Genomic DNA, 14,824 nt, shown 5'->3' with positions numbered 1-14,824 from the left:
TAGTCCTCTGCCTTACTCCTCTCCTCTCCTAGTCCCAAGTCCCAAAGACAATGATTTTCAGCATTTCTGTTTTTAATTTTTCCAGTAGGTATTTTCATATCTTCCATATTATGCTTGCACTGGTATATATGGGTGAGACTTCAAAATTATTTACTGATTTGCTTCTGAGACAGATAAAGATCTAGATCACTTACACCATTATACCTTTGCTCTTTGAACCCCATCTTTAGTAAAATTCCATCACAATTATTATTTTCAACACCAGTGAAACCTGCAGTTTTTTAAAAAAAATTATTAAACCTCAATGTATTTTCCCATCGCCTCTGAAGAGCACCTTCCATTTGCTAATCTTCCTTCCCTGTCTTCCATCATCTCTTGCACTTCCAACTCATCATCTGTACATTTACTTTGATTTGACATGGTTGATAACACTGCATTTTGTGATTTAACTATAGGTTGATTCTAAGAAAAAAAACAATAAATAGTGCTTACATTTTTATGATGAATTTACCACAGAGCCAAGCTTTGTATACAAATATTACAACCTTTTCTACAGATTCAATGTCACACAATGTCAAGTTGGAAAACAGTCATATATTTATTAACCCTCCAACTAACGTGTTCAACACTCCATCATGTTTTCAATAGTTTTGTATATTCTAGCGCCTCCTTTTCTTTACCGAATACTTTCCACCCAGAGGCGTCCGCCCTCCACTGCTGGCTTAAATTGGATGCTCCTAGTTCTACTGCCCACTTGTCTCACTGCAGTAGGAACTAATTACCCTCTCTGGTTCATCTAGTGGTTTTTTTGGATATCATGACTGTCTTCTTTCTTGATTTATTCCTTCTTTTTTCCAAGAGTTTATTCTCAATTAAATGATTAAGACAATGTCTATGGAAGAAATTTAGTTTAGTTTAGCTTTAGCTTTTCCATGTCTGAAATGCCATTTCCGCCCTCACATTTTTTTTAATAGATCTTTATTGGAGTATAATTGCTTCACAATACTGTGTTAGTTTCTGTTGTACAACAAAGTGAATCAGCCATATGCATACATATGTCCCCATGTCCCCTCCCTCTTAGGCCTGCCTCCCACCCTCCCTATCCTACCTCTCTAGGTCATCGCAAAGCACCAAGCTGATCTCCCCAAATTCCAGACCCACATATCCAACTCTCTGCCACATTTCTATTTGAGTAACAAGTAGGCATCTCAAACACAATAATTCATCCCTCCAAAGCTGCTACTCTGAATCCAAGAGTTGCTGAACTTCACTCAGGAGCATAATTTTTTTAATCAGATATCTGTGGGGCATTTTTGCTTGTAGTTCTGCAGAAAACTCAGGTTGAACATAACCAAAACGGAAGTCATCTGCCTTTAAAATGAGGTTTTCCTCTTTTATTTCACAATTCCATCAGTGACATCATCGTCTTGATCCTCTGTACCATATACTTGGGGATTGCCCCATACCTCTCCCTCTCCCTGCATCCCCTATCCAATCAGCAAATATATTGGATTAATATTTTTAGACTTCATTCTAATTGATTTCCTTCTATCCCTGACCCTTCTCTATTACCTGGCAAGAATCCTAACTCTTTAGTGTGTTATTAAAGGTCCTTTCCTTCTGCGGCTCTGCCCCTCCCCTCCCAATCTCTCCATCCTGTTATGATTAGGCAAAAGTAACTCAATAATTAAGACTCATGTTAATCATTATTATTGAATACCAGACTAACATTTCCTAATGGGTAAGAAATGTATATTGCTCTTTTTGCATATTCCAGCACCTAAGGTGAGGTCTGACACGTTTGTATATTAAAGATTTAACTAATTGATTATTCACTTTAACACAGAGAACACCAAAAAAGCCAGGACAGCATATACATGTAAGCTTCCAAACTTCCATCCTGGCTAAGCAATGATAGTAAGAGGTTACAATTAGAAGAAAATTTCTGTATTCTAAAAAATAAAAAAGGAAGTAGTTATATGCATGTTTGTGGAATTTTCAGGTGAAATTATGTTTGTGGTCTAAACTGATTGCATAGAGTAAACCATTTTTCTGTTTCATCATGTATCCAAGCATTTAATATTTAAAGTCAGGAAATATGGAGTGATAAAAGTGTGCAAACATCAACATAAATAAACATAATTTGAAACAAAAAAGACGGAGTAGTTGCTGGTGAATGTTTTGAAGCAAAGAAAGGCTAAGTAGAAAAACAATGGGACTTCTGTGCTCCCAGGAAGTCTGATGATTTGTGAGAATTATTAGGTAACTAATCCTCGTACCAGTTCACATGATGGATCCAATGTGGTCACTGTTCTGTTGTGCTCAAGGACCAAGAGGAGAAAAAAAAAGAATAATTGTATTCATTACTTATGGTGAAAAATGAATTATTCTGTTTATTTATTACTCATGAATCATTAGAATAGAATGAAATGAGAGCTACATAGGAATAGTTTTAAATGATTCAATTTCTCCACTTCCAAAAACTGTTATTTATGTTCACTTTTTAACTGAAAACTTTCCTGCACTGCTATTTAATAACTTTTCTGCAACGTCCTTTTTGTCAAGTTTGATCATTTCATTCTCTTCTGACTTCAAAAGCATACCAAAGTAACCTCCCCAGCACTATGCTCACACTTTTAGGTGAGAAAAAAGATTAGAAAGGTTTGGGTGGGATGAATGTTTAAAAGGTTCTAATAAGAATATCTGTTTTCAGATAGCTATTTGCCTGATACTGACACATTTTTTTTTCTTATTCTGTGCTGTCCCTCAATATTTGCTCTACAAAACTTTTCTTCTTTTCTTCCTCTCCAAGGTTCCCAGCACAATGAGACTTGAGCTGATTAACTCCTTAAGCAGAAAAACCGTCATAAGACGTGGTACAGAAAGGTCAGTCTTGAATTTCATTGAAATATTTTGTTAAATCAGTAACAGCAAAGGTCAGTTGGGCTCCGAGAGAGGTTTTTGCATTTATTTTTCTGCCAGCCTCAAGATAGTTCATGTTTGTAGACTTCTATATTTGAAATGATCTGATTTCAATTTTAAGAATTTTGTGTATTCAACACATAGACACAAAAGATAGGAGATTACTGAGCAATCATTAGTTAATACCAGTTTTGTTTAGTATATGATGGTAAAGTTCAGTGAAGAAATAGTTGTTATATCCTCTAACATTTTAATATAAATATTGTGTGAAATTATGTGGTACTAAGAAATTGGGCAAAATGGACTCACAATAAAGAACACCGTTTATTGATGCAAACATTAAAAAGTACTCAGTGGTCAATTGGCCTAATTCATTCACTTTGCTGATAAAATAATCCATCCACTGATGTTAAGTAACTCTATTTACGCAACTTTCTCATGGTCTACAGAAGCAGCAGTACTCTGTCTAGTACATTAGCAGTAAACCTCCTGACTCTTTAAGAGGCCATTGCCTGACCACATTTATTGTTTACAATAAATGTAAACAATACACTTGTTTACAAATAAGATCTTATTTGCCTTGAAGTGTTTAACCCATCTTCTTTCCTTATATTATTTAAAAGTCCTGCTTGCTTAGAAGGAAACTTCTACTGTGGCCAAGATGGGATAACAGAGTCTGAATTTTTCCTCCTATTAAAAACAAGCCAGAGAGAGAGGTAGGGAGAGATTGAGAAAGAGACAGAGATAGAGAGATGGAGAGAAACATACAAACCAATGGTTTTCAAGATACTGAACATTAGGCAACAAAGGGCAGTGAACCCTGAAAGATGGGAAACAAAGGAAGTGAGCCGCATGATTGCTACTGCTTAATGCCTGGAGTCTGTAGACCATGGCAGAGTGAGGAAGAACCCAGGCAGAACCCAGCGGACTCCCTGATTAAAGGAGGTGAACCCGACAGTACAGGGGGCCAAGGCATCTATGGTTTACAACCCACAGTAATGAAGAGGAAAGACCTGTACAAAGAGCTGACTCTGGAGCTCTTCAGAAGGTACTCGTTGGTATTCAGCAGAGTACTGATGGGCCTATGCATGTGTAGAAACAAACTAAGGCTAAGGAAAGAACCATCTAAGGCGATTAGAGGTGGAAGTACCCAGCACCCACACAGTGCCTCAAAAAGTACCAAGTCCCACCAGACAGAATGGAAAACCTCATAATTCACAAGGTATTGAGTAGATAATTCAGAAAGATCTTACCTTAGCCGGAGGGAAAAATTATCCCTAAACTAAATGCTGCTCTGAGCCACACTAACAAACCTTAAAAGCAAGACAGGAATTGCTTTCTAAGTAATTACACTTAGAAAAAGTTTAATCTGAAAAGCTTAAGAATATTTAGAGAAATTCAAAAATATCTAGTAACCAAAAAGGTAAAATTTGTAATGTCTGGCATCCAATGAAAGATGCCAGGCATCTAAAGACCCATAATGAGGAGGAAAATCAACCAATCAAAACTGATCCAGTACTGACACCAATATTAGAATTAACAAACATTAAAAAAAGTATTATACCTGTTCAAGATGTTTAAAAAGTTGAATATAGACATGTAAAATATAACAAAGACTTAAATAAAATGTCTAGAAATTTAAACTACAATGAAATGAAAAGTACATTGAAAGGAATTAGCAGAAAATTAGACACGGTAGAAGAAAAGATAAGTAAACTTGAATACATCACTCTAGAAACTATCCAAAATGAATACAGAGGACAAAAAAAAACAAAAGAATGAAACAAAATTACATCAGTGAACTGTGGGAAAACGTGAAGTGGCCTAATGTGAATGTAATTGGATTTTGCAAAGAAAAGGAGAGAGATGAAGGAACAAAAATGTTTGAAGAAAAAAATGAACAAATAATAGAATATTTACCAAGATATGCCACAATATAGGCCAGAAAACAGGTCTCATTAAAGTTAAAAGGATTCAAGTCATATATAATATGTTCTCTGACCAAAGTGAAATTAAATTAAAAATAAATAAGAAAGATGTCCCTGGAGAATCTCCAACTATATGGGATATATGTAAAATATTTTACTTCTATTGATTTCTTCTTTGACCCATGGGTTATTTCATTTTGACTTGAATGAAAATGAACATTCTTTTATCAAAATTTGTGGAATGCCACTAAAGTCAGAATTTAGAAAGAAATTTATAATTTTAATCATCTATATTAGAGAAGGAAGGTCTCAAATTATAGATCTCAGCTTCTACCTTAGTAAATTAGAAAAAGAAAAGTTAAACCCAAACTAAGCATAAAAAAAAATATATCAAAATGGAAATTAGTTACAAAGGAAACCAAAGAGAGAGAGAGAGAGAGAATGAATGAATGAATGAATCATGGATTTTATTTTATTTTTTTGCTCTTTTCCAAGTAAAAATAATTAAGATAATTTTTAGAGTGAGAAAGACTTTGCAAAGATACACAAGTTCTTGTATAATATAAATCTATTTTCTCAACACGTCATTATTAAGTGTTGTTCTTTGTCCGGCTAAGTGTTAATGACAAACTGAAGCACTGAGACAGAGTCACAGGACCTCACGGAGATCACAATACATAGCTGGGAAAGGAAGAGTGCCCAACTGCTAGCAGCCAGATGAGTCCAAGTCTCCATCATTCTTAGTTAAATGACAGCAGAAAAAAGCTGCGAGTACTCAGCTGGGATTTCTGGAGTTTGGCGATATTTGAAGGATATGTCAAAAAGAAAAAAGGTACAGAAGTTCTGTTCAAAATAAAATGGGAAACTAGAGCTAAATTAAGCAGGGATGAATGACTCACATTAGTCTTAGAAATAAGCATTATTTAGACCAACAAGCTCATGAAAATCGATATATTATAGAAAGCTAACTTACTGTGGGTTCTTGTGTTACCCTCAGTAATTCATGCCTTGTATAGTTCTAGCCTTTTCACCTAGCAAATCAAAGTCAGATACCTGTTGGTGGGTTGGTACTAAATAGTCATGAATTCCTCATTCAAATTAGCATAACTCAAAATCTTCTAAAGTAAAGCAGTTTTTAAATTTTTTATTCATTTTTATTGGAGTATAGTTGCTTTACAATGTTGTGTTAGTTTCAGCAAAGTGAATCAGTTATACATATACATATATCCACTCTTTTTACTCACTGCTCTGTGGTGACCTAAATGGGGAGGAAATCCAAAAAAGCAGTTTTCATTAAAATTCCTTCTCCTTTGTCTTGTCCATTGTCATTTGACTTTCATGTAAGTCCGTAGAACGACTACCCCTTTTTCAGTACTGTGGAGAACAGTAGCAGGTAGAATATTTACTAATAAAAAATATTTAAAGAGAAAATATTTTAACACGTATGTGAGTTCAATGAAAGTCTTTGTGATCAAATGGAATTTCAGTTGACCTAAATGCTTTCAATTTAGAAAATTATAAACTTGGTTATTTATTGTGTCTTGCATTTTCAAGTATTATTCTAATATTTGCTCTTGATAGCATCTTGTATTTTGTAACCTATATCTACTATGGCTAAGTGTAATCTGGATGTACTAATCTACAAACTTGAGATGCAAATGCTTAAATTTTTGAAAAATAGTTCCAATTATTGACTCAAGACTTCACCTACCTCATTAACCAAAATGTCTCTAATATTCTCCTTTGATGATTCCATGGTCCTGAGTTTTTAAGAAGTCTGAGGACTTAGGTGTTCTCTCAACATGGGTTCAGCTTCCATGTCTGAGCTAAGAGAACGCAGTTGGGTACCCAGCTGCATTTGAACTGGTTCACCCACCTTCCCATACTGTCCTTTCCTAAGGCTGGCATTCTTCGATCCAAATCTTGACACTAATGACAATATGTCTCTGTAAAAGCAAACCTACATTCTCTGGGTGCTAATTTTGGCCACAGGCCTCCATGCTTGAACTCTAGTCCTTATGTGCTGCCACCTTGCAGGGTGGCACTCTAGCAGCTTACCAGTCAGGGCTGGTTTCAGATGTGATTCCCTGTCAAGACATCCACCACTAGGGGTCAAGAACATTTCCCTTCTAAAGCATCACCTATTAAGGTTCTGATTACTTCCCCCTTACTTGGAAGGTGAGGCTTCCAAAGGACTCTCTGAAAGAAAGCAAATTCAGTGTCTCTGGAAAAACTCGTGTTCATCACTCAGGGGGATTCCAAGGTGATTATTTTTTAGCATATTTCATTCTGGCAAATTAAAAAAGAAAATATTCTGTCAGAGCATCCTGCGTCATGAAGAAATTGCAGTCAACTGCATTGATTGGTGAGCTAACAATTCAATTTCACTGTGAAATAACCCAAGCAAAATATATTTACTATGATTAATACAATGGAGCCACTAATCATTAAAATGGTAGTAAATATATTAATTTAACTACATTAAAATAAAATGTCATAATATGCATATACTATTCTGAAATTAGATGCCTATTGCTTGATTTCAGGGGCTGAATGGACATTTATCATTCTATATTTTGCATATTGACCTAATACATTAACTTTGATTTTCACATGTTGGATGAATCTTAGTCTTGATGTGATGTAATGTATTTTTGAAAATATTTTTGAAGTGTTAACTATGTGCTGTGCATTTGAGAAGCAGTAAAATAATTCTTGTTTAGGTGTTAGGGATATGATGGGGAACAAAAAAGACAAAAATCCGTGCCCTCATGGAGCTTACACTATAGTCATTTATACTTTTGCTTGAACGGTGTCCTTTTATAGTTTCTTCTGTGGTCTCTTATGTGACCCTAAGTAAGTGATAACTCCCCATCCATAGATGGTGAGATTCTACTCATTGCTTTGTAAGAGTATGTTCTGAAGTGTAAGTCCTAAGTAGCTTCCTATAGGTAGAATCTAAGACTAATATCTTACTTAAATTTTAGAACATCAGTTACACAGGAACAACACTACTGTTCAAAAAAACTCATCTCCAGCTATTTCCTTGTCCCTTTTGATGTGGTTCCACATCTGAGAGGAGACTATAGCTTCATCTTCTTCTGAGGAAAGCTGAGGGAATGAAAATATGGAAATGCCACCAAGTAGGTAACTGAAGGTGTCAAACACACAGTAATACCGTTTGTAACCATTTTAAAACATTCTCATTAAAGAATGATAAAATCTCTTATAAATGTTAATATCTTCCACAGCAAGTAGCTCTTAGGAATTAAAAAAAAAAATGTTTGCTAGAGAAATACTGGTGAATGAATGAGGTGAAGGAGACCACAGGTTTCAAAAGTGTATATTCCATTGCAAGCAACTCATACTCACTTCTTTGGTCCATTGAGAAACAGTCAAATAATTCTTGTCGATAGGAAGCTCAACTAGTTCTAACTTATTCCTTATGTTGTTTGTTAGAGATCTGTCTTCAGCCTTCTGACTAAATATAAATGCAGAATATGGAATTTATTCTAACAAGTTCTCAAACACATTTTGCTAGAGCTGTGATTCTTATAGCAGCATTAAGATCCAAGAAAATAAAACACGAGTCTGTGGCCTTTCAATAGTATTTGTTTCCAGAAGGATGACTATTTATATTTGAAAGGTTCTGTACTAGAGATAAATGAACATATTAATATAATTTTCAGAAAGGATATCTGAGGTCAAAGTTATGAAGCTTTATAAATCACTGTGAGAAAAATTATCTGGAACTTGAAAATAGGGAAAGTTTACTAGGTATTCTCTCAGTGAGGGGCTTGTACCTTCGATTAATTTTATACTATCTGGACTATTTTACAACTTCACTGGAGCAGAGGTAAATTTGAACATTTTTGTCTGGTGGTGAGGCAAATATTTTCACTTTGGTATGACAGATAAACCCCCAAATTATAGTTTATTGTAACCTGTGTTCTATCAAACTCAGCTATCTTATTTTAACATTCCCTTCCTAATCTGCCTTTAAATAGCTTCTCAAATGCTCTTTAGACTGGTTTAACCATTTTAATGGCTCATTAATGTAATGAATTCATTCAATCTTGGACATACGCTCATGTTATAGTTGTATGAAAATTATGTTTTTCAATCTTTTGAAAAATTTTGCTTTAACAATAGTTACATTTTACTTACTACCCTTTCTATTTCAGTGGGTCTTGCAATCCTTTTTTAAGAGGCTCTAAATGGATAGGATGGCATGAATTCTATAATACAAGACTAGTCCTATCTCTGACTACTTGTGTAACCCTGAGTAACTCATTAACTCCTCATTCATAAATGATGAGAGATTGTACTGGTTGGCATATAAGTGTGAATTCTAAAGAGTGAGTGATAAGTAGGTACGATTTGAGACCTATTTCTTACTTAAATTTTAGAACATCCACTGCAGAGGACAGACATGACCATTCATTGGATATTAAGGCTTCACTTCCTCAGCACATGTACTGAAACTGGAGCAACACTAAATATATTGGCATGAGCCCGACATAAATAATTTTATGAATCAGTCCATATTTCATGCTACCTTCCCCACAAAGGTTACCCTGATTCCTCCAGCCCGAAGCAGTATCTCCCTCCCTCAAAACTACAAGTGTACTTTATATATATCCCTTCCATGTTATATGACTTTGTGTGTGTGTTTACCCCCATCTACTCAATTACAAATAGGAAGCGGTGGGACCACGTGGTTCTACCAAGGCTGCACTTCTCAGTGAGGGGAACTTGGGACCTACCATTATCTACTTTTCTATATAAATTAATATAAATACTGGGAGGGTATAAACTGTATCAGCAGTGGCTATCTTTCTGGGATATAATGCATGTAAGTTGCTCTCATAATCATTAGAAAAAAACAATTTTGATTTGGGTTAAAACAAAATAAAAATAAAACAAGCAAATAAAACTTCAGAGGCCTCCCTTATTACACAAGGTAACATCTGAACTTCTTGGATGTCCTATAATGTCCTTCACCATTTGGCTCCAACCTGTATGTCGAGACCGAGCTCTCATTATCTTTTCCAATAAATTCTATTCCACAGCCATGCTGGAATTTTGTGGTTTCCTGAGCATGTCATATACTTTCATACCTTTGTGACTTTAATCATATTGTTCTCTTGGCATCAAAAACATTTCTCACCATCCTCACTTGAAAAAAGTAAAATAAGCCAACATGAAAGTCTAAGCCAAACTAAAATGTCTTCTTTGTGAAGCTATTTTCTGTTTCCAACTTCTAAAACATAGCATAGACTAAAGGTTAATTGTGTATTTCTTCTCAACCATATAGCTTATGCAGAGTAAGGAATGTCTTATTCCTTCATACCCTCTGGAATTAAATAATAAATAATAATAACAATAGTAATAATGATACGTGAATGAGTGGATGTATGTAAAACATGGCATATACTTTTCCACTAAGGATTGGCTACCTACTTACAGTTTACTATTGCCTGTTTATACAATAATCTTCTGTCCATTTCTCATCTCTAATTTCTTATTAAATTAGGTACACATTCTAAAGTGTACATGGTCACATACTTTCTTCTCCTTCGTTCATGGTTTCAGCCTTGTTTAATAATTCACAAATTTTCCACCAAATCATTCTGTTCTCTAGTTAGTCCTCTGGTTCCTTTACGAGAATTCTGATTCTCTGAGGTCTCCACCATCTCCCACTTCTCTCTATCCCAAGAGCAACCCTCCTCTGTAGTACTTCCTCTCCCAGACACCATTTGCCTTATTGTGAAATGCACAGCATCCTGGATGTAAGAGATCTTCAAGTCTTGGTTCCACACAGCTGTAGAAGCCTATTCAATCAAGTACTTTCCTCCCACCCAACTTCCCAATAGCACATATCTATCTGTGAAGCTTCCTTCTGTGTAAGAGCAATGGTTCTCAATGGCCCAGAGAGATGGAGGGAGTATATAAGATGGTATTTTTCAAGGGTAGATATATCAATAGTTGCTAACCCACTACCTACCAAATTCAATCCTTATGTTGATACATCTCTGTTTTTCCCTTCTCCTGGGGAAGACGTGGTCCCTAGTAACTATTAGAGACATATTATGAGAGGAGGTGCAGGTATATACAGTACTTGGGAAAAAAGGAATGACTCTTTAGGGAAAAAAATGGGAAGTGAATCAGAACTGATGTGGCCACTCATCAGCCACAGAAAGGTTGAGATCAGGTCTACAGGTCTTCTTATGTAATTGGATCACAGAGAGTATTCAATCTGAGTTACAAATATTAGTGTGAAGAGTGAGTATTATATAGAGAAGAATAAGGAGCACACTAAGCCCAGCTTTCTCAAATGTTAAAAATAATAAATGGAGTTAATAAAGTATCTGCTACTTACTAGGAGCTTTATTTTCACAACAAGCAAGGGAGGTATGATTTTCGTTGTATGGATAAGTGAACTGAACTTTAGGAAGGGTGACTCTCCAGGCCAAGGTCACACAGAGAGAGAGAAGCAGAGCCATGATGCAGACCCAGGTCCATTTCTGCTCTTCGCCTTTCACTCTGTGTTTTTTATAGCACTAACTAAATTCATGCTAAGGCTGAAGGGGCCCCTAACCTTCAGACATCATGACTTTAGTCTTGGTCACAGAAACCACAGGAAAAGAAAGTGGAGTCTGTGTACTTAGATTGTGCTACTACTAAAATTTCCCCAAACATTTTGTTGAGAATGAATGGCTAATTAGCCAAAATTAACTAATTAGTGACAGGAGAAATACTGAAGTCAGATGACTAATATTTAAGGCCATAAACATAGACATCTCTGACTATTTCAAGGGCTGACTTAACTATTTCATATGCACAGTCACTGATGAATTTCCTTGGCTTGCCTGAAAGTGTTACAGAGTTGATTATCAACAGTTCGTTCCATACTAATAGCTAGCAGTTATTGAAATTTGCCCTGGGCCAGGGACTGTGTTCAGCTCTCACATGGATTATCTCATTTAATGCTCACAAAACATGTATGAGTTGGGAATGTTATTATCCCTACCTTACGTATTGTGTAAAGTAGGCTCAGAGACTAAGTAATTTGTCTAAGACTCTACAGGTAAAACTATACTGATTCACAGTAATAATTGGGCTAAATCACACACTTAGCATTTCAAACATTAAGAGGATGTCATCTCGAGAAGAAATGCCATTTATAAAACAAATACATTGAAACCACCATTCTATGAGCAAAATTCAAACAAAATGAAGAATAGTTCAGCAAATATTACATGCTTAGAAGGCTGCTTTTGGTAGATTTTTTAAATTCTACATTACAAAAGCCAGAGTGATAGAAACCCCTAGCTATTTAATTTAACGTATTTTTACATAAAGCCAAATCATGTATGTGGAACAGTATAAATTACAAACACTGTATAGGTAGGTAGTGGTTGGTAACAGTGTTTAGTCTCTCAGCATGATTGGGCCATTTTTACAGTTCCCATTAGGGACAATGATTATATCCATGGCAACAGGTACTGCAAATGCATTGCATTGTTATAAACTCTCCAGGCTTAACGATTTCATTCATGCAGATTAAAAAAAGTCATATAAACAAATAAATACACATATGCCTCTACGTCAATATGAAAGTGGTTCAGTATCTTAAGGTTTGTTTTGGGTTGGCTCTCTCTCTCTCTCTCTACATATATATATATATATATATATATATATATATATATATATATAGTATTTTTAGGATTTTTGAGTAAAAGTGTTTTTCCTTTATACAAAAATTCACTTCATCCTACCTCAAATTTTGTTTAGTTAATTTTAGATATGCATGATTGTGTTTGACTTTTAAAACATGAATGTGGATTCAATTTCTGACATCAATTAGTTTCACTGGTTCTTGTGTAAATTAAAAGTACACCACAAAAATGTAATTTAAATGCTATTGCCCATTAGCCTTTAGTACTTACTTACAAACCCCAACTTAGAATATTTTCTTCAATTTTAATAGTCTTGTTTTGAAAATCGCATTTCTCAAATGATAGTACTTAGTTACTGAAAATGTTATCCATCGTGATACCGGTAACACATGCTGGTTTCTCCTTTCTGTCTTTCATATCCTGTCCACTTATGAGCACACAGGGGCACATAAGGACATCCGGGCGCTGGAATATGCTGGGTTCCTCCCCCTCACCTTCTTAGAGGAAAATCTCATCAGCGGTGTTTTTCTTGAGAATCCGGTGATGTCAGAGCCCCACTTGCAGCGCCCCCAGAAATTCTTGTATTCCAGTGCTGACTGCCTCCTTATGCACCTCTCGCCATTATGTTTTCTTTCTAAAGGTCTGGGTGAGGAGCAGGGCTGCAGAAGATCGGGGAGAGAGAGGGAAAAGCATGTCTTCACATCCATGTGGTTAATTTTGCTATGCAGGGGCAAAACAGCGTTTAAAATTTTTGTCTGTAAAGCCACGGCTTGTACAAACTTCTAACTAGCTTCCTTCTCATTATGTGTATGTTTTAGTTTCTTGCGGTAGGAAATGACTTAATATCACTTCGTGTACAAACTTCTAACTAGCTTCCTTCTCATTATGTGTATGTTTTAGTTTCTTGCGATAGGAAATGACTTAATATCACTTCGATTATGTTTTTTTTAATGAGAATTTCAGAGAAAGGAATGAAGAGAGTGAAGGAGGGAGGCGGGGAGAGAACGTGTTCTCTACCCTCGGGTAGCTGAATAGAGAGTGAGCATGTGGAGGAATCCTAACCCTTTCCTGCACTCCGCCCACGTCAAACTCATCCCAGCCTTAGGTCAGTGTCCCTGCTTACCTTGTGGCCGTCAGGGACCTGAGGCCATCAGAGTGTGGGAATCGGAGGGACTGTCCTACAGCAAGCGATTTCAGCAGCGATTCAAGAGGCCAGCACCAAAGAGAAAATTCTCAGCCCGGCCAAGCCCTCCTTTTCTACCAACGTGCTTCCTTTCTATCAATTTGCAATGATTCCTCTTCTGTTTGACGAGGGCTGCGATTATCCTGTTTTTAACTATGGGTTGATGGGTATGAAAACTATGAATTAGAAAATAGCAGTATTAGTGAATGAGCTACAGGTTAACCAAACAACTTGAGCAAAACTGGGGACTGAAATAAAGCTCAGGGGGGAAATGATCCAAACACAGAAATACAGGGTGCAGAGGGGAAGGGCGGGCACACCCTGAGAGGGAAGGGACTGCCCGGAAGCCCCATCTGCGTGGCGGATGGAGAGTTCAGGTTCTAGTTCACAGTTCACATGTCAAACTCTCTCCAGGCTCCCAGCACCCTGAGGACCAGGGCAGCACAACCCACGCCCAGTTATAAGCACATCTCATGAGTTTTAGGAGATCCTGACTGCTCAGCGCTTTTCAGACTTCTAGGGAGGCCTTCCCAGACTCTTGTTCAGCTCAACATCTTAATCGGTACAAAAACCTTGCAAGTTATACCTACTGTCCACGTTTAATGAGAGAAGAAACTGAGGCTCCGGAGAAGTGCGGCACAAGCCAGGACTGACGCGAGTCCAGGGCGGAGGCTTCCCCGCGCTGTGCGGCCGCTTGACGACGCTGCTAGCGCCTCTGAAGCTGGTGGCGGGGACTCTCGGATGCTTTCTCACCTGGAAGAGGAATTCATTTTCAAAGAGAAAGACATTCCATGAACGTATTTATTCACCTTATTCTACGTACGGCTGATTTCTTAAAACAACCAACTGCGCAACCCCCTACACACACGACTTTCTTCACTGTGGCTGTTGATACAGCTTATAAGCCACACAGTGGAACTGAACGTCGAAAATTCATGCCAGATACAAGTTAATGCTAAATGCCAGACACAAGTTAGATAAAATATTTGCATAACTCTAATGATATATGCTATCTTGAGATACAGTGATTTTTTTATGTTGGAAGACGTGTATAAGTGTGTACATATACATATATGTATATATGTATGAGGGATAAATGAAGTTGCAGC

The 14,824-nt window shown here is 36.6% G+C and overlaps 1 long non-coding RNA gene across 1 annotated transcript in view; it reads left to right on the top strand.

The window, feature by feature from the left end:
- Positions 1-14,824, top strand: part of LOC118906672 — a 76,858-nt gene that overhangs the window by 33,854 nt on the left and 28,180 nt on the right. Inside the window, exon 2 of the long non-coding RNA XR_005022572.1 lies at positions 2,813-2,886. This is a non-coding gene — a long non-coding RNA (uncharacterized LOC118906672). The remainder of the gene's footprint in view (positions 1-2,812; positions 2,887-14,824) is intronic.

This window comes from Balaenoptera musculus, chromosome 14 (assembly GCF_009873245.2).
Source record: "Balaenoptera musculus isolate JJ_BM4_2016_0621 chromosome 14, mBalMus1.pri.v3, whole genome shotgun sequence".
Classification (NCBI taxonomy): Eukaryota; Metazoa; Chordata; class Mammalia; order Artiodactyla; family Balaenopteridae; genus Balaenoptera; species Balaenoptera musculus.
The sequence above is the reverse complement of the archived record's forward strand: the minus strand, read 5'-3'. Positions and strand labels throughout refer to the sequence as shown.